The sequence below is a fragment of the Centrocercus urophasianus genome, unplaced genomic scaffold, assembly GCF_019232065.1.
Source record: "Centrocercus urophasianus isolate 14NV4802_14NV808 unplaced genomic scaffold, USGS_Curo_1.0 seq_2, whole genome shotgun sequence".
Lineage (NCBI taxonomy): Eukaryota > Metazoa > Chordata > Aves > Galliformes > Phasianidae > Centrocercus > Centrocercus urophasianus.
Window position 1 is genome coordinate 12,240,232 of NW_024884755.1, and position 18,677 is coordinate 12,258,908.

The 18,677-nt window shown below is 41.7% G+C and overlaps 1 long non-coding RNA gene across 1 annotated transcript in view; it reads right to left on the bottom strand.

Moving 5' to 3' along the window:
• Positions 1 to 220: 220 nt before the first annotated feature.
• LOC122162015 overlaps positions 221 to 18,677 on the bottom strand; it is a 46,235-nt gene continuing 27,778 nt past the window's right edge. The window contains exon 2 of the long non-coding RNA XR_006169383.1: positions 221 to 1,007. This is a non-coding gene — a long non-coding RNA (uncharacterized LOC122162015). The remainder of the gene's footprint in view (positions 1,008 to 18,677) is intronic.

Consider the following 18,677-nt stretch of genomic DNA (forward strand, 5'->3'; position numbering starts at 1 on the left):
CTGACAATACTAGCCTCCAATTCCACCATTCCCCTTCTGTGTCCTTTTACCTTCTCTCTCTTCCATGCCCCTCCTTCAGTTCTCCCTCTCCAATCTTTACATTGCAATTAAACACTTTAACATTTACTGAACATACATACAGACAACACAGCATTTCTATGTAAAATGACAATACATGTGTTTCCTTTTTTTTCTGGTGTAAAATCAGTGTAACACTGTATCTGGTCTCAACGCGTTTTATTTACAAGAAAACACGTAAGCAGGAGACAAATATCTTTTGTTTGACTGTTTCAGAAGCATAGACTATAATATTAGGGGTATTTCATGCCCCCTCTTGCATTGCTGAAAGTCTGGGAAGTCTCAGCAGAAGTGAGACTGACTTGGAATAGGTGTAATAAAGCAGAGATTCACAGGCATAGTTTCTTCACTTACGTTAACACAAAGCAAAAGGACAAAGAGGCTCCCCAGATTCTGCCCCCGAGGTCCAAATTTGAATATATATTTTTAAAGCTGGCCAAGCAACTGAAATTAAGCCTCACGTAATTAAGTTCCCGTAATTTGAACGGAATGTAGTCCTGGGAAAGTCAGCAGTATGGAAAAGTTATGGCAAAGCAGGTACATTGAATTTTTGGTGCCATTCCTGTCACATCAGAAGTCCACAAAGAGGAAATTTAGGATAAGTCAAGAGTTCTCAGTCTCTGGTGTGCAGACCCCAGATGTCCATGGGCTAAACCCAACAAGCAGCTGGCTGGGTGGTGTGCTCCCACCTGAAGAGCTCTTTGGGCTTTCTCTGGAGGACTGTGATGCTGATTCAAAGTCTATTCCTCAAAAGCACCACTTTCTTCTTCTTGAATGTATGGAACATTGCTCTCTGGTCCTCATACCCGCCAGCAGTCCTGGCTTACCTCCTGCTGCTGAAGAAACTTTTGGCCTCCTCATGGTGCAGATTTATAAGCAGTGTGATCTCTTCTCAGTCCAGACGTCACCACTCCAGGTCTTCTGGGAGACTAAGGTTGGAAATTGGAAAAGGGATCACAAAACGTGATAAAAGTAGAAAAAAATAAGGAGAGCAACAAGAAGGAACAGCTACAGAAGATGGAACAGTTAATGAGCAGAAAGGATAATGAGCCAGAAGACTTGGTGGAAGAAGGAGTAATAGCAGTAGCAAGAACTGCCAGACACCAACAAAAAAGGCATCACATAAAGCATTTGATCCTCTTTGTAGAACAAGCTCCACTCCAGGGTGGCATGGGTGCTCACAGTGGGTTGACAGCACTTCTCTTGCAAAGTAGTGTTACATACACCCCAGAGAACTTCACGGTAGCGTGGCTCACCCTTGGGATCAGAGCTGAATGTCCCACCAAGTTCTGATTTGCCTTTGGAGAGAGCTCCCTAGTGGATCTCCTCGTGCTCCAGAAATGCTCTGAAGGTGAACTAGTGTCCCCCAGAAATTGGAGACAACCAGAGAACTATTGTAAAACCACTCTATTGCTCCAAACAAAAATAGCAGCATAGTAGCTGAAGAAGGCAAGAGAAGCAAAGCTACTGTCAGTGACCTTAAATAGATTAAAAATATGTAGGGGAAAAAAAACCCTAAGAAAGAAAGAAGAAAAAAAAAAAGCTGAAAAATAACCAGGTTTTTGCTTTAGTTTGTTGTTTTTTTTCTTAATACTCTGCTATTTATTACTATTATACCTTCAGCAATTCCACAAGCTTCAGCTAACATCAGTTGATTCTCTACTTAAGAGTACTGAAACACAGCTTGCCCAATGATGACCAAATTACATGGGAAGAACTACATTTAATAAGACAAATGATTTATGAAGCTATTGTTTCCTAGGTTCTCACAAATAACCTTAGCTAGTGATTAACAAATCATCTATCCTCTGCTCTGTTATCATCATGCAGAATAGCCTCTCTAAAGTGGCCATTTAGGGGCATAATCCTTCAGAAAGGCAGGATAGCTTCAGACAGGGGCAAGTAATTCTAGCATATGAGCAAAACATATGACATTGTCCTTCCATGTGCATGGAAAAGTTTCTTTTCACCATTCAGAACTGAAAAGTTCCAGTGCTATTATTCCCAGCTTGCAGTTCTGCCTCATCCCTTTGCAATGGGCTGGAAGTGTCCTGTTTGAGGAAGACTGCTTTCCAACAGCAGACACCTGCACCAGGACTTAGTGTCTTTCTGTCTCTGAATTTACTGTTCTCCCTGAAAAAGCACTTTGATCTTGTGGTGCTTCACCATTTGTCATGCTGTACCCCTGTCAGAAGGGAATGGTGGAACTTGAGACCTTCTTGTTGGCTGGTTTTAGGTGTAAGGTTCAGTCGGTTCCGTTTTAGCATACAGATGAGCTTTCTTGACCTTAACAAGTCTGCACTTTAAATAATGCTTAAATAGCATTGTAGTGGGTTGCACGCAGTTTACTTATGGAAACTACAAGGAAACTAGACAGCTTTTCAATTCGTGTATCAAAGATAAAGAGACTTACACATAAAAGGGTGAATTATTTTGATTTGTAGTTTTCAAGCTACTACACATTCACCAACATAAATGCTCCTTCATCTTTGGTTTCTGATAGTTCATATCAGGTTCAGTGGCCCAGATTTTCAGAAGTGACAGTTCTGGATGCCAGTATTTCTCAGTGCCAACCAAAAGAGCCTTAAAGATGCCAGATATTGTTAAGATATTGTGATCTTTGGAAAACTGGGTATTATTAATCTCTCTTAAACAAGGCACCCCAAAGTGACAGCATGGAAAACCACCAGAGGTGGATTTTCCAGAGGGATAAAGTTCTTTTCCTCACCACACCATCCCTTCTGGGGATGCTCATGCCGGTCTACACAGCATCAGCTGTTCCCCATCACCATTCAAATTCCCTACAGAACCAAAATTGCCAGTCCTTTTCAACACTCTCAACTGCTGAACATCCTATGCAACCTATAAAAAGAGCTCATTTCCTTAGCTTTATCAGCTTTTAATTTGCTATCAAAGTCTTCTAAGGCTCAATTCTGGACAGCTAAAATCTAGCTGTATGGTATTTGAGGGAGAGGAGAGAAGAAACCCTATCCCATTATCCGCATTATCCAGTTCCCCTTGGATGTCTTCCATGTACTTGGAGGAGCAAAGCCTCACTCTTGAGGCTTCACATTGCAGCCACCTCCTTTTTGGCAGAATAAAGGTGGATGTGGCTCCCTTCAAAGACAATCAATGTGACTTCTTTAATCAATGTAGAAGGTCACTACTGTACCACCATCAAATAGAGTTGGGTACAATTCTCGCTGAGTCCTAAATGTTTATGGGGGGCTCAAGTTGCAGCGGGTGCTGGAAAAAGTCTTTTCTGGTATCTCAGCACATCTCCTATTCCTAGGACCTTTATAAGTGTTTAAGAACAAATAAGTACATCCAGGCTTCTGAGATACAATGAAGTATGCAAAATGAAACCCCGGATTACACAAAACAGACTTTTGTGTTTCATTCAGGCTATGAAGACATCCCATTTTTGCTCAGAGAGGTCTTTGTGAAGGTAGGTCACGTTTTGAGTAAATTTAAAATGATTTCAAATTTCACATCAGGATAATCTACAAAATTTCAGTAAGGTCACAAAACAGAAATCTGCATTTCATGGGACTGCTGACCTGAGCAAGGCACATGCAGAAACATTCAGATAAAGTCAAGATATAAAGCTTGCCCAAACACGACTATCAATTCAAAACGTTGAATTCTCCCCCTATTAAAATAATTATTGCCACAACTGGAACCGTTATCAAAGCCCACTAAAGTCAAGGGTAACATTTCCATTGATTTCCAAGGAGTTTGGATCGGATCCTAAATCACCTTGTCACACTGCAGCAAAACCCAACCTCACTGCAGTGGACATACCTGATTTCTTACGCTGCCACTCCATCCATTCAAACACACTGCAGGTGCAGTCTGGGATGTTTCAATAAATAAACACTGTTTTATCAAAATCAGCAAAGCTGAATACTGCTCCTTGTTACTAAGTTAGGACAACTAATGAACATGTATTTCCTTAAGAGCATTTGTCTGCTTTAATCAAATCCAAATGCCAAAAATTCTTGTTCTATCAGCTTGGTGTCTTCCTGCCCAAGCGTAGGCTGGGGCTGGCTATCAGCTTATGAAGTGAACAAGGACCTCACACTATTTTTTGTTGGAGGTACAAAGGCTTCTTTTACAGCTGAAAATAATTCAACAAAACCTGGTTAGGTAATGGCTTGACAGCTCCCGTGTATGGAAGAAAGAAAGAAGGGAAGGAAAGGAAAAAGGCAGGTTGGCAAGAAGAGAAGGAAGAAAGGAGTGAAGGAATGCTTCGTTTGTTAATGACAAGTCACCAAACCCTTCTTTAACCTCTCGCCTCCTCTCAACAAAATCATCCACCTACAAATTAAAATCATCTCCCGACACAAATTATTTTCTTAGGAAGTTCTGTAATGTGAATTGCCACATGCACTAGGAAATCATTTTAAAAATAAGACATAGAGATTCTCTTTTCCCTCAGCAAATCAAAACAGAAGTCTATATCTGAGACGAATTTCTGTGAAGAACAGAAAATCCTCTGGAGCTGGTACTGAAGTAGGTGCCCTAAACAAGCCTACAAGAGCATAATGAAGCAATGATTTATTGCGCGCTATGCAACTCTTACTGCTGTGCAGTATGTTGCAAGAACAAGCAAAAAGGGAGAGGCAGCAGTCATACAGCCTCCTCCTCGTGTGTTTCTGGATATTACCAGCTTTGTGTGTGACCGTGTGACACTGAGACATGGATGCAGCCACGCTGAATTGCATCTCAGAGTTAGAGTTGCACCATCTCCCCACCTGAGAAAGGTAAGAAATAAAAAACTGCATTCGGATACTGTGAAGAGTTGCTTAAATACCAAATGTAATTTGGGTTGGATGTGTTATAGCTCTATTTGCACAAGAGGGATTTTCTGGAATGTTTTCATTAGGAGGTTAAATCCTGTATCTTCCAGAGTCAACGGCAAATCTTCCCATGGTTTCAAAAAGAGCAACTTTCCATCCACCCCATTTAAAATGCATTAGTGTCTTGTTACAGATAGCAAATTCTGCACACAAACAAAGTTATTAGAAAATCTTGGTCCTAAAGAATTACAATCAATTAAATAAGGAGCAGAAACATGCAACACAACTGGTATTGCACCAATCAATTACATCACTCAGTCAATTAATTTGCAATTAGTTGTGCTTTTTTTGCAATTTAAAATTCACTTGGTTTCTTGTAATGACTGCTGGATTGCTTGCAGTTCTACCCAAGTTTCTCCCATATTCTTCAATTGAAAAAAAAAAAAAAAAAAAATCAATGTAAATAAGAGCTAGTCTTCAAATGTGTTTGGTGAGTTATTTATAATAAATAAATGTGAAAAAAATTACCTGCAGACTACTTATGCTCCCCCCCCCAACATGCACACAAAAAGGCTAAATCAGTGAAATAAATTAATTGCTATGAATTATTCAGCTCTACCTGTGGCAATGAAAAATAGCAAGAGCATTAGATTTCTTCTTTGTGTACTAAGCCTCTAATTTATAGAGAATGCATATTAATAAAACACAGGATATTCATCAATATTCAAGTCACTGGCTGCCTGGCTATTTAATCTAAAATTACCAGCCAGCTCAAAACTCTTACTAGTTAATCATGCCATCTAAGCTATTCCGATATTGATGGTTAACATTAATTGCCCAACTGCCATTTATAAAATCCTCTCTACATCTTCCTTTTGCCTAGCAAAGCCCTTCAAGCGTGCTTAACTTTAGGAAGAAGCTGGAGAATGCCAGTTCATCTGGGCCACTCTACAGCCCCAATGGTTGGATGTTTTGCATGAAAAGGTGTCATCTCCCACTGCTTTTGCATCTCTGCTGCACACGTTAACACAACCAAAAGCCAAAAATAGCTATACCTGTGGGCACAAGGAGGATATAAAGAGAAATCCTAGCTCTGATGCAGTTGGACCTTTGACTTCCATGGCCATCAGGGTTTTATCACAATCAATATACATCAATGCACCACAAGGACTGCCCAAATTCCCTTACCGCACTAGGACTTGGTTCCTTAAATCTTGTTGAAAATCAGCCTCCAACTCTCTTAATAATCACCTTAGCTAGCTAGCTCTAGATATAGGCTCCGTATTTTTCCGTAAGAACTGCTGATGGGGTGGATGTCAGTTTCCTAAAGCAATTTAGGCTAACACCAACCTTTAGCCAATCTTGATATTCATCACCTACAGTTTCTCTTCATTCTTCTATAATTTTATAAATGTAATCAGATTAAAGCAAAACAAGAAACAAAGAGGAAAACATTCAGCTGTTTTAATCAAAACATTATGATCTTGGAGGCTAAGATCTTGCTAAAATTATTGGGTTAAAAAATGCCCTTTCTCTGTTCCCTGGAATAGAGAGACACGTTTCCTGTATTTGTCACTTTGTCCCCCTGGAATTCAGGAACTAGCACCAAATCAGAGGTTGTTCCCTCCTTATTATATGAGGGCCGCTCGTGAGCACTTCCTGGCTGGGTAAGACACGTGGTGCTGTTTCTCTTCCCAGATTGCTCCGGCACCAAAGCATGCTCCTGGCCTTGGGACTTATGTAAGTGTTGCCATCCACCACAGCCATGTCAATAAGAACTTGAACCTGAATGTTTGCAGAAAGCAAACATGAGAAGCGCAATAGCGGAGTCTATCCCAATCCATTTCAAAATTCTGGTAAATATTTGTGAGCAGTGTTTTGTAGCGTTCATACAGCTCCCATTGGCAATTAAACTCAGCTTCAAAACACACGGAGGCTCTCAGTGAATTCCAAGCTGCCAAAAGGTAACAACACGCTGACAGCAGGGAGAAAATGATGACTGCAGAGCGAAACACAGCCTCGGAACAAGAAAAGACTAAATAAACTCTCAGCATACCTTGGTAATTCTTTGTGGCTCGAGCCTTGTCTGAACGGGGCTTTCACCAGTGGTAGAAAACCGGGTTTAAATTAAATTTAAAGACCATTCTTCTTAAAAGAATTTCTACGCTGCTTTGGCTGGACATTGTGTTTTTCTAACTGATGTTTACATAGTTCGACCAATTTTCACTTCTTTGCTTGAACTGAAACTATTAATTAAGCTATTTAAAAATTAAATTGAGTATATGCCTCCTTTGGACTGGATCTCAGGCTTCATTTAATTGTTGGTTCTCGTGCTGGGTTTGGCTACGAGGGTGTGTGAATCTGTCTCGATTTGGAAATGAACCCACATTTACAAATACATTTCACACAGGCTACAAGATTGAGTAAAATGCCAAAGACAAGCCCTATTTTAATTGTTCAGAATATATCCCTGTGATATTAAAAATGACATCTGCAATAAACATAGTGATACGAGCCCAGTGTAGCTCACTGCAGAGAACCGTGTGCATCCGTAAATGGCTTAGCTGGAGTTAGAGGCATAAAGCAAATGTTTGATTTTGTGAGCATGAAAACATTCACACATTTCTTGTGATTTATATACTGTAATCATGCTGGATTTTCAAGTGGAAAGGATGCCTAGAAATTACTGATAAAGGGTCATCTCTATCTTCCTATTTGCAACTAATATAAGGCAAGGCTTTCTCTTAGGGGGGCCCACTGTGCATACCAAAGTCTGATTTAGATTTTCCCGTTGAACGGCTTTTCTGTATATAAATCTCATGAAGACACACTGATCCTTTAAACTTCAGTGTTGATGCTGAAATTATGCTGTGTGTCAAAATTACATCAAACAACCACACTTATTTCCACCAGAAAAATTTGATTATTTCACTCTCATTTACATTACATTTTTTCCCAACTATAATGCTGACTTGGAAATTCCCTTAGGTCTGGACACACGAAGTATACTTTTTCAGTAGAAAGAAAGCTTTCATTATATTTCTGATTTTTTTTTTTTCCTCCTTGATTTGAATGTTATAATTGGATTGGAGAGATATTTATTGCGAACTTCATGTTTTGCCAGGCTCTGCGAGCGGCATCTTTTAATTTCTCTTTTCAATGAACCTTTTGACTTGATAAAAGTGGCTCTAAGGTATTTTTACAAAAGAGGCCAACAGAGCTGGTTCATTTTAAACACCCTCTCTTTAAAGTATCTCATTTCCTTATTATTTCTTAATAGCGGCACAATCCTGTAATGTCATAAAGAATGCTGCAGTTGACTTCAGTGGGATCAGGATCACTCCCTCCCATAATTAATTCTATATTTCAAAATATTAAAGGTTATTTTATTTTTCTTTTTTTTTCCACCTAAGAAAACATTTTGTGTAAAAAAAAAAAATTTTTTTTTCAAGGGTGACTGTCAGTATAATAAGTTGTGTGCTTTCCAGTTGCTACAACTTATGCCTCTAATGAAATTTTTCTCTTCTCATTTACTGCAAATTTTTAACATGAGTTTTTACAGCTGTTTACTCGGTTATTCTGAATCTTCCCTTAATATTAGGTAGTGACAGAACTGGGGAAAATCCATCTGGTTATAACACACATCATCTATAAAGTTGTTCTGCTCATCCAAAGCAATTTTTTTTTTCCCGGTGGATTCAGATGAGATTAAATTATAACATTTTGAAATACTTTTCTTACTATACAGAGATTAATACACTTGTAATTAATAATAAGTTTAAAATATTATGATGCCTCCAGAGAAATCAAAGGACCTAATGCCAATCAGCCCTACTGTCAGGGATGGGCTGAATCCCACTGCATTAATTCTGCTCTGCAGCTAAGCTGATTCTCTGAGCTGGGGTAGGGGGGGAAAACTGTGCCCCAACTCACACCAGGGGAAGAGTACACACTGCTCTGGTACTCCTTTTGAGAGGCTCCTTCAGGATCTGCAAGAGCAATGTGCTGGGAGCCCATCTCACAGGGAGAAAATAGCTGAGCATCTACTCCCTGGTCCCAGCCTCTCCATCCATCCTGCTGTGCAGTATCTGAATGAAATGGTCTGGGGCCAGCAACAACTTGACCCTGAGCAGCTATGAGCAGAGTAGTGTGTCTCGCCATGCCCTGGGAGCAGGGGGAAAAAAAAAAAAAAAGTATGATTTTCCCCTAGGACCATCAAGTAAATGCTAAAAATACAAAGGACAGCTTCAGTCCCACAAAGAGCACAACTATGCCCAGTGAACAGACCCTGTAGAACTGGTGTGGGGCTGTTGTGCAGAGCAGAAAAACTCTGTTGTCCCTTGGGGGTGCCAGGACATGAAATTTAAGAACACAGACAAGCTGCTGGAGAGGCATGGGGCATATTTTGGTACACTGCCTATGCCAGGTACGTCTACTGGTGGCACTGATACAGTCCCAGGACATGCAGGAATCATTCAGGCGTTTGCTCAGCATGGGCTGGAGCAGCAGGAAGGTGTGCAGCCCGTGGACAAGGCACACCATGCAATGCCCAGCACTCTCCCACTGCCCACAGATGAGGGTGCAGAGGGGACCTGCTGCCTCCCGCGGGCTCTGCAGAGTGACAAGGGCACTGCTGTCAGCACTCTGCAGGAACAAGCAGAGTGACATATGCTAACACGCTGTTAAACATAACACAGCCGTGTTTAAAAATACACGAGCTAGTCGGATCAAATGCATTTTTAAACATGCCTGCCTTCTTTTATTTTATTTTTTTTTTCCCCTCCAAAAAGGAAGAGGTTTTGGTTAACATGTGCTAGTAAAAACATTTTTGAGCACGGTAGAAACAAGAGATGTAGAGTTAGGGTAAGAGTCTTTTGGACAAATAGCATCAGCAGGGAGAGCTCACTTAAAAGACAGGTTTGCACTGATAATGTTAATTTGTTTGCATTGTCCAGTGTGCAGGATTTCACCACAAAGAGAGCAAAATGCTTACGCGCAGCATAACACCCATGTAATCCATCCACAGCATTTATAAATTCGGCCCTAAGGCACTATAGCAATAAACACCCTTGTTATGTAATACGATAATAACAACTCCCCAAAAGCATTACAACTCTTCCTGTCAATACAGGTATCTCTTTAATGACATGTTAAAACTGAGAGCAGAATTAAAACCGCAGTGCAGTTTTGTGCCTTTGGTGATAGTTGTAATATACGTCCAGAGAGAGGACAAATCCTTTCAACTGAAAGGAAGCCAGTTTCTGACTCTGTCCCACATTCCCTTTCTCTCTGCAAATTGCTGCTGCTGGAAAACACGCCAACCTTTTCCCTTTGCATGCTCTCCTGCTGCTGGCTGCTCCTCCAGCTCTGTTCAGCTCAAGGGTTCATCATCTACAACAGCTCTTTAGTTCCAGTCTGAAGCCATGATACGATCATTTCCAGCAAAGCTGGTTGCTGCGTCAAAGGTCAGCGAGTGTGGTTTTTGGCCGGTGGATAAAAAACAAGTGTAAGAGAACAAGAGGAGACAAAAGGCTTTGCCTCCATGCAAATGTAACGTGGAATCGCAAATGGAAAATGGAATAGCAAAATCTAGGTCAGTGAAAAGCTTACTTGTGTGAAGAGACAATGAGTAGAATTGCCTCTAAATATAACAAATACTTAGTCAGGTTTTTACAGAAATTGTTGAAGGTTCTTTAAACACCATTCGAGGGACCTGATTTGTAAATCTGCGTGCCCATGGTGCGCAGTAAAATGGAGGCACAAAAATGAAACCATACAACAAACTCCCAGCAATGCCAGTACACAAACACATGCTCTCATAGACTGCAGAATCCTAAAATGGCTTGGGTTGGAAGGGACCTCAAAGATCATCCATTTCCAACCTCCTGCACTGAGCAAAGTTGTCAACCACATAAAGAAACCTTAGAGCAAGACTCTTGCTATCACTCTGCCCAGCTCTAAGCCCTGAGTTTGGGCTGCCTGGCCCGGGACTGACCTCATGCCAATGAGCCATTGCTATGGAGCATGAGCTGCGAAGTGCTGAGCCCAGTGCCATGCCCAGTATTCCTGTGGGATGCAGAAGGGGAAAGAGGGCTGAGGTTTGAGCTCAAAGCAGACTCAATGTGCGTTCTCAGTGGCTACTGAGAAGAAAAAGGAGAAAAATGAAAAGGGAAAGGCCAGGCTGAACGTTTATACCATTGTTCTGCCCTTTCCATGCTGTGTATAAAGAGATGGTCAGAGGGCTGCTCTGACCACCTATGACAAAGAGAAGGAAAAGTTCCTGGTGAAGGAATCCCGTGAAAATCTGTGATGTCCTCCACACCATGCTCTGCTTGTCCCCATGGGAGATGGTATTATCAGATTTTAAAGAGAACAAGCCAGAGAAAAAAATGGCTTACAAACCTCCTTGGTCTGAAGGTCCACAAATTCTTTCCACCATTGCGGTACAGCACCTTATGTGCTAGGTGGAAGGGTAAGCTATTGAGTGTTGAATTACTGAGGGGAAAAAAAACATCTCAAATTCCTTTCTATTTATACTCACAACTTTTCCAAATCATTATACACAAATCCCCTTGCCTCAGCTGAACTGTTCACGGGTTATGGGGCCAAGAAATAGGTGGAGCCTCCATAGCTCGCGCTAAGCCTTTCAGAAACTTGGAGAAAGCTCCCAAAAATGAAAGCAGTGAGAATTATCATGCAAGGCAGAGAAGATTTAGCTTCTACAGTCCTCTGTGGGCATGGAATTAATATCCAAGACAGTGGGATACTGCTTTCATAACAGGGAGCATCGGTTGCTTCCCTGTGAGATGTTTTCTGGAACTACCCTCATTATTAACGGGTGCAAAGAGAGAAAAATTTGAAAAAAGCATGCCGTGCTTTGGGGTATTCGAGAAAAAAGTCAATTCTGGTAGCCCAGGCGCTAGGCTAGGACTTGTTAAGTTGTGAACTTGTTAAGTTCATGTTCCACCAACGGCTTCCCGCACAACAAGGAACCAAAGCCTATTTCTGCCAGTACAAAATCCTCCATGACTTCAGTAGACACCAAGGCCTTCGTGTTTCAGCTGCTTACCCTAAAACCACTGGACAACTGCCATGCAAAGCCCCACTGAAAACCTTGCAATATGGCTCCACTGCACCAGGCAGAGGGACTCTACATCTGGTGCTCATCCTCAGAGATACACCTGTGGTGCTTCTGCCCTTGGGATGGCTCAAAACCATTTTGTTTTCAGTCCACCTCAACCACAATGAGACAGGTGGATACTTTTCAGATTTTAGCTTACTTTGATATCACTTCTAGTGCTTCTTTGTTTCATCTATGTTTGGTTCACTGTTTTTAGCAAAGCTGGTGGATTAAATTAGGGAAATCCATTTTCACTTTTGTTTCTGGTCTATTTTCATTTAATGGCTTTCAAGTTTTAGCAAAGTGCTCTCATTCTTGGATTTCCAACACTGAACTGGGCAATACAGACATTAAAGTAAGAAATATGCTAATTGGACTTTATAATAAACGTGAAAGTTATGAGAAGTCTCTAATCATGTGAGATTTGGAAGCTCCCACTGCTGCCCTAATTAAGAACCTCAGCCCTCTATTATCACGCATCAGGCTCACCATTGCAGTCACAAGCAAGGACAAGGGGCCCCATGGGCTCCTCCGGAGGGCGAAACCTTAAAGGAGCAAATTGCACATCTCAAATAAGGACTATATACCTTGATTGCACTCTGTTTGGTTTACCCACACCCAAGTGCTTTTTAAATGTGGGCTGTTGAGCGATCCAAAAAGCACCCTAGCCAACATGTTCTCAGATTTCCAACCAATATCCCTTTAAAATAGAACAGTTGATGTTTCATCCTCATTAACAAAGTAAATATAACATTACTCAAGGTCCGGTGCCTTTTGTGCCAACCTGCAGCAGTATTTTCCTGCTAGCAAAAAGCAGGCTGGAGTTGGTGACATAACACCAAATATACAGATGGGAACACACTATAATTAGCAAGGGAATGTCATTCCTGCCATCTTTGCTTCGTTTGTAACTGCGCCTGTAAGCTCTGGGGAATGGTGTGTATTTCACACAGTCTGCACACAAGTGAGGATTGCCAACTGTCCCAGTTCTGGTGGAATACCCGGGGTGCCCTGCCTGTGGCTGCTGGGAATGCCAGCAGTGCTGACGGATGGCAATGCCCATGGGCTGGCATGGTACTGTGTGGCGGCAGTAACCCAGCTCCACTCCACAATGCTGTGCGATACAGAGCAGTGCTGGCACTACCCATTTCCTCCAGGCAAGCTCCTCCACACACACCCAAAACCATCCTTTTGCCCATCACTGAGCCAAATGCACAGCCTAGAGCTAACAGCAGAGGCCAAGAACTGTATCACCCTTCCCACTTCTCATTCTCCCTGCCTAGGGAGGTGGTGGAGTCATCATTCCTGGAGGTGTTCAAGAAAAGGGCAGATGTCACACAGAGTGGTCACAGGCATAGGCTGATGATTGGGCTAGATAATCTCGGTGATCTTTCCAACCTTAACAATTTTATGAAAGCGAGGAGCTATTCAGTGCAAATATTGGGATTTTTCCTGGAGCTATGCTTTTCAGCACACAACTTTTTTTTTTTTTTTTTTTTTTTTAAATCTACTGGTTCCAGTAAAACACCAAATCAATTGTTTAAGGTTTTACTGCTTACTTTAAAAATACTCAATAATATAAGCCTAATTGTCTTTTAAATACTTTGTCATCCTCTACAGGCACTGAGTTCAAAAACTCACTGTGCGCTCTGCTCTGTTTACAGAGCCAAGACGACTCCTCTTGGACGTGTTCAGCTTTTCATCAGGCTGCACAAACTTGTGGAACTAGCTAAGGGAACAGACCAATAATGCAATATGTTCTTTGTCTTGCGTGGAAAGTTCAAATCGGCTTGGTGGAGGAGGCTAATTCATTGTATTGAGTACACAGGGGCCTTGCCTCTGAAGATCTCAAAGCAGGGTAGGAATATTTAATTGCACAGGTTTGTTTGTTTAAGTCCATGGAATTTAAGCAGAACAGGTACTTCTGATAATCTCATCACACACACAAAAAAATCCCTATGTATTTCTTGCACAAACTCAAGTTTCAAGATAAAGTAGAGCATTTATTTCTGGCAAGCACTTCAATTTTGATGGACGAAACTTTACATTGTGGTGGACATCCCACATCCCTCAAGATTTCACAATTCTTCCTTCTCTTTGAATAAAAAGAAAAAGCCATCTTCCCAAATCCTTCTGCAATATCACCACACTGATAGCACAGGCTGGGAGGAGCCATGACTTTCCAAAGGTTACACGATGCCTGAACATGCATTTTCCCAGTGCTCTTTGAAGCTCATTTAAGCTCAAACTGCTGCTGAAATACCCTTCCTGTTGTGTCCCCACCTACATACCTCAGTGGCACTCTGCCTGCTCAGGGCACTGATACAGCCCAGCTCTGGTGCTCCTCATACAGGTTTCTCTTATGGAGGAAGAGGCCAGCTCTCAATACACGCAGGAGCCCTGGGCTTTGCTCATAGCTTTCCCTAGGATCTCCCCATAAATTTGACAGATTGCTTTGAGATCCCTGGAGAAATGGCACTGTTCAAGAACAAGGCTTAATTATGATTGTTATAATATAGTTGTGCCACTAATTCCCACTAAGAACTGCAAATTGCTCCCATCCCACTCTTCCATCCCCCACGTCTGTCAGTGCTGACAGACAATGAATTCCCCACCCAAAATATATTAAAACACATGAAATCACAGCCTCATTAAGATTGGAAAAGATCACTAAGATCTTGAAGCCCAACCATCAACCCATCACTACCACAGTGATTCCAACACCTCCTTGAGCAGCCTGTTCCAATATCTTACCACCCTTTCCAAGAAGAAATTTTCCCTAATATCCAAACTAAGCTGGATGTTCACAGGGTTCCCACATGCAGATTTCAGTTTCCTTCAAAGATATTTGCAGTCTGAATGCAAGTGATGCATTTCCATATGATTTATTTTTTTTTTTTTTAGCAGCTTGACAGAACCTATTCAAAATTCAAGTTGCGAATGGCCAAATGAATCTTGTAACATATCTCCCATGTCAGTGATCAACCAGATTCTTCTATGATGTACAAACTTAAAATTCATTTTCCATAAAGCTTGCATAGTCGTCTTTAGAAATCATTCTGAATGTTCTGGGTGGTTTTTTTTTTTTTTTTTTTTTTTTTTTTTTTTTACTCTCTGGTTAAATTTAGTCATTCTGAAATCCACAGGAAGCAATCTCAGGCGGAGTGCAGAAGGCTGAGTTCACTGAAAACCTCAAGTGAATTAAAATACTTCAGAAATACCTTGCATTTGTGCCCTGGAATAAAACAGGAGCCGCCAGAAATGCCTTCTCTCTCAGCCAAGTAACAACTGCAGCATCCCACAGCCTTGAGGTTAACAAAAACTGTGCTGCAAGGGTTAAGGGATGAACTCAGCCCCAGGGGGACCGCTTAGGGAACATATGAAGGACAGTTCAATACCCCACCTACAACAATGATCCACTGCACTGTCAGCTTAGCAACTCAAGCAAGAAGGGCTGAGATCTATTCGTGTAAGGTTGAGCCTGAAAAAATTACGAGTTGTGATGAAATTAAAGACATCCAAATTTTTAGCCATTCTCCACTGATAAAGGCTCTATTATTACCATTTACAAAGGGGAAACACAGCCAATTATAAGCTACTTCTGGCACATGCCAGGCCTCCAGTAGAAGATAAGCCAACACAGCAGAGCTTGCAGCTGGAAGCCCAGAAACCTGAAAATGAGCTGACTCATGGAAATAACCCTATATAAAATATCGGATGGTTATTTTTCTCTGCCTCATTTCTGTGTGTCTTAGGGATGATATATGAATTGCCTTATTTACTTTGTCCCATAAAACTTACATTTTTTTATTAATGTGCTGCCAGCTCCAGGAGCGGCTGGAAGGAGGAGGACAGGAGCAGAGTGGCTCTAGTGCAGGGCAATAGGAAGGCTGTGCACAAGTGATGCTGCACACCTAAGAGCACAGCAGTGCTCCCAGTCCTCAACCTGCTTTGGTTTCAGAAAACAAGGATGGCACCTGCACAAGTTCTAAGCAGGGGAGAATTGTGTCAAATTGGGGTATGGGAATTTATACTCCTGCTCATCCCATCAGACAGTTCAAGGTTGTGACAGACCAGGCTGAAGTTTTTCCTGCAAAATGCAAGGATTTGGTAGCATTTCTGAAGAAAAGGAGACTCAGGAGAGACCTTATTGCCTTCCTCTCTCAAAGGAGATTGCAGCGAGGTAGGGGGGTGGCCTTTTCTCCCAGGTAACGGTGACAGGATGAGAGAGAATGGCCTCAGGTTGCACCAGGTTCAGGTTGAATATTAGAAACAACGTTCTCTCAGAAAGACCAGTCAGGAATTGGGACAGGGCTGCCCAGGGAGGCGATGGAGTCCCTGGAAGCGCTCAAGAAATACATGCACACAACACTGAGCAACCACTAATATTAGTGGTGGAGATGGGTTGGACTAGCTGATATTAGAGGTCGTTTCCAACCTTAATGATTCTATGATTCTATTCCACAGCTCACTTGAGTCGCCCCTCCCCTTCCAAACCCCCCAGCAAGGAGCTCACAGGTTGTTGGGAGACATCATACAGGAGGGTGGGATGGTACATGTTCCATTTCCTCAGAAACAAGGTTACAAGCCTGCCCTCCCCACATTACACCACACTGTCAAATCAGGGATGGTGAACACTCATTATGAATACAATTAAACACAACAGCCTTATATAACGGCCTATTTTTATCTGCTCCTTATTTGAATAAACAGTGGAAAAAACCACAATCCAGGGGGGAAGATCCATGCTGGGAGTAAACAGGTAGTTCTGCCATCCAGCAGCTGGAAACACATTGGGACAGATGTCAGAACGACAACCTCCCCTGGAAACTACTGTCCACAAAAGAGATGCTTGGTATACTTCTCCCTGGGAACGCCATAGCCAACAAGCACAAGGGCAGAGACTGTGAGCAAACTTCTATTTTACTGGGGAGAAAGGAAAGAGCTTTGCAGTGTTGTACCAGCTGCCGGCTGTAGTGGTGGTGGGGTAGGTAATTAAGAAGGACATCGTGTAACAGATAAATGCAGGACAGTAAGTACTCATTGATATATAGTATATCATCTATTATTAGAGGCTAATAATTCTCTAACCTATTCATGTTACTCTTTTGTCCGTGCTGCCGGCCATTTGGCACACTCTAAATTTCTCAACATAAAATTTAGTAGATGTTACAACTCATATCTAAAACTGAATTTCTGTGCATTTCACTGCAGTATATCATGTAGCTATGTAAAAGCATAACACTAAATCCTTTGCGAAAGGAAGAACGAGCCAACAAAACTCAATGTTTTCACTTTACTGCCAGAAAAAAAAGGTATATTGCATGTTTTTATTAGTTGTAATTTTAACATTTATTTCTATCTTTCAAATTCTGACCTCTAAAGATGTTTAGCTGTATTTTACTCAAACTCAATAGTGTACTTTCTTCCGGATATTTTTATTCTTTTGGACATACCCTGTATTTTAAATACATTTATACATACATTTAAATACATTTTCAAAATGCATTTTAAAGGGAACTGGGAGGAAGTGCCATCGCGTTTAATTACAGGGAGCAAAATCCTGAAGTCATGTAAATCATCGTTTCACAATCTGCTCCACACTGTCCTAATTTGGAAAGCGCACCATGGCAAACAGAGCTAATCTCATAAAGGATTCTTTACACGTTTACAACACTCATGTAACTTAGAGTGTCAATCTCCATCAGCTGTCCTAGATCACTCCAAAGTACAACCGTAGAACTCATTTATTAGCAACTTCCTCTTGGTGGCTGGGCACTACAACCGGATGTTCAGGGAGGTGGTGGAGTTGCTGTGCCTGGAGGTGCTCCAGAACTGTGGAGATGTGGTACATAGAGATATAGTTTAGTGGGCAATAGTGGTGGTAGGTGGACAGTTGGTCTAGATGATCTTGAAGGTCTTTTGCAACCTTAGTTATTCTATTTTGGTTCTCTAATACCACTGATACTTGATTTTTTTTTTTTTTCCCCATTTTAATTTACTTCATTTTACTTGGTTGTTTCACATTATTTTATTTTTTGGAAGTCCAAAACCTCAAGCTCCAATCTTCGAGGAGCCAAGCCACTCAATGCAACCCGCTCCATAAGGTTCAGAAGTCACAATAAATAAAACCATATGGGATGAAGCAATGACACAGTGTTTGCCTGCAGTTCTCTGCTGATGTGCAACTACACAACGACTCCACTGATAAGGCCTTACAGCCAGAAACCAGAGTAGCCATCCAAAAATGAAACCAGATCTCTGCCTCCATCCTCTGCAAACTGTTTCTCAGTGCAACACTCTTCTGGGAGGCAGAAAGCACTCGCTGCGGGTTAGCTTTCTGTCATGCTTTCTGTCAGCTCGGAGACGCTGCCAGTGAGCAGAAGTCACTGCAGCACTGGGGGAGGACAAAGTCTGCAAACTGCCAGGCAGGGCAAAGCACAGCGAGGGAAGCATCCCAGCAAATCCCCATAGATTTGCAGAGCACGCCTCAACACTGCACCAAAAGGAGAGCCGAGCGGTGTGCTTGGCCACTGAGCCAGCGAAGGAAAAATCCTCTCCTAGGAATTCCGAAGCATTCCACGCTCAATAGGTGCTACATATATATATAATATATATTTAATGTTCTCTGTCTTGTTTACATATCCTTCGTATAAAAGCAACATTTTGTCCACCAA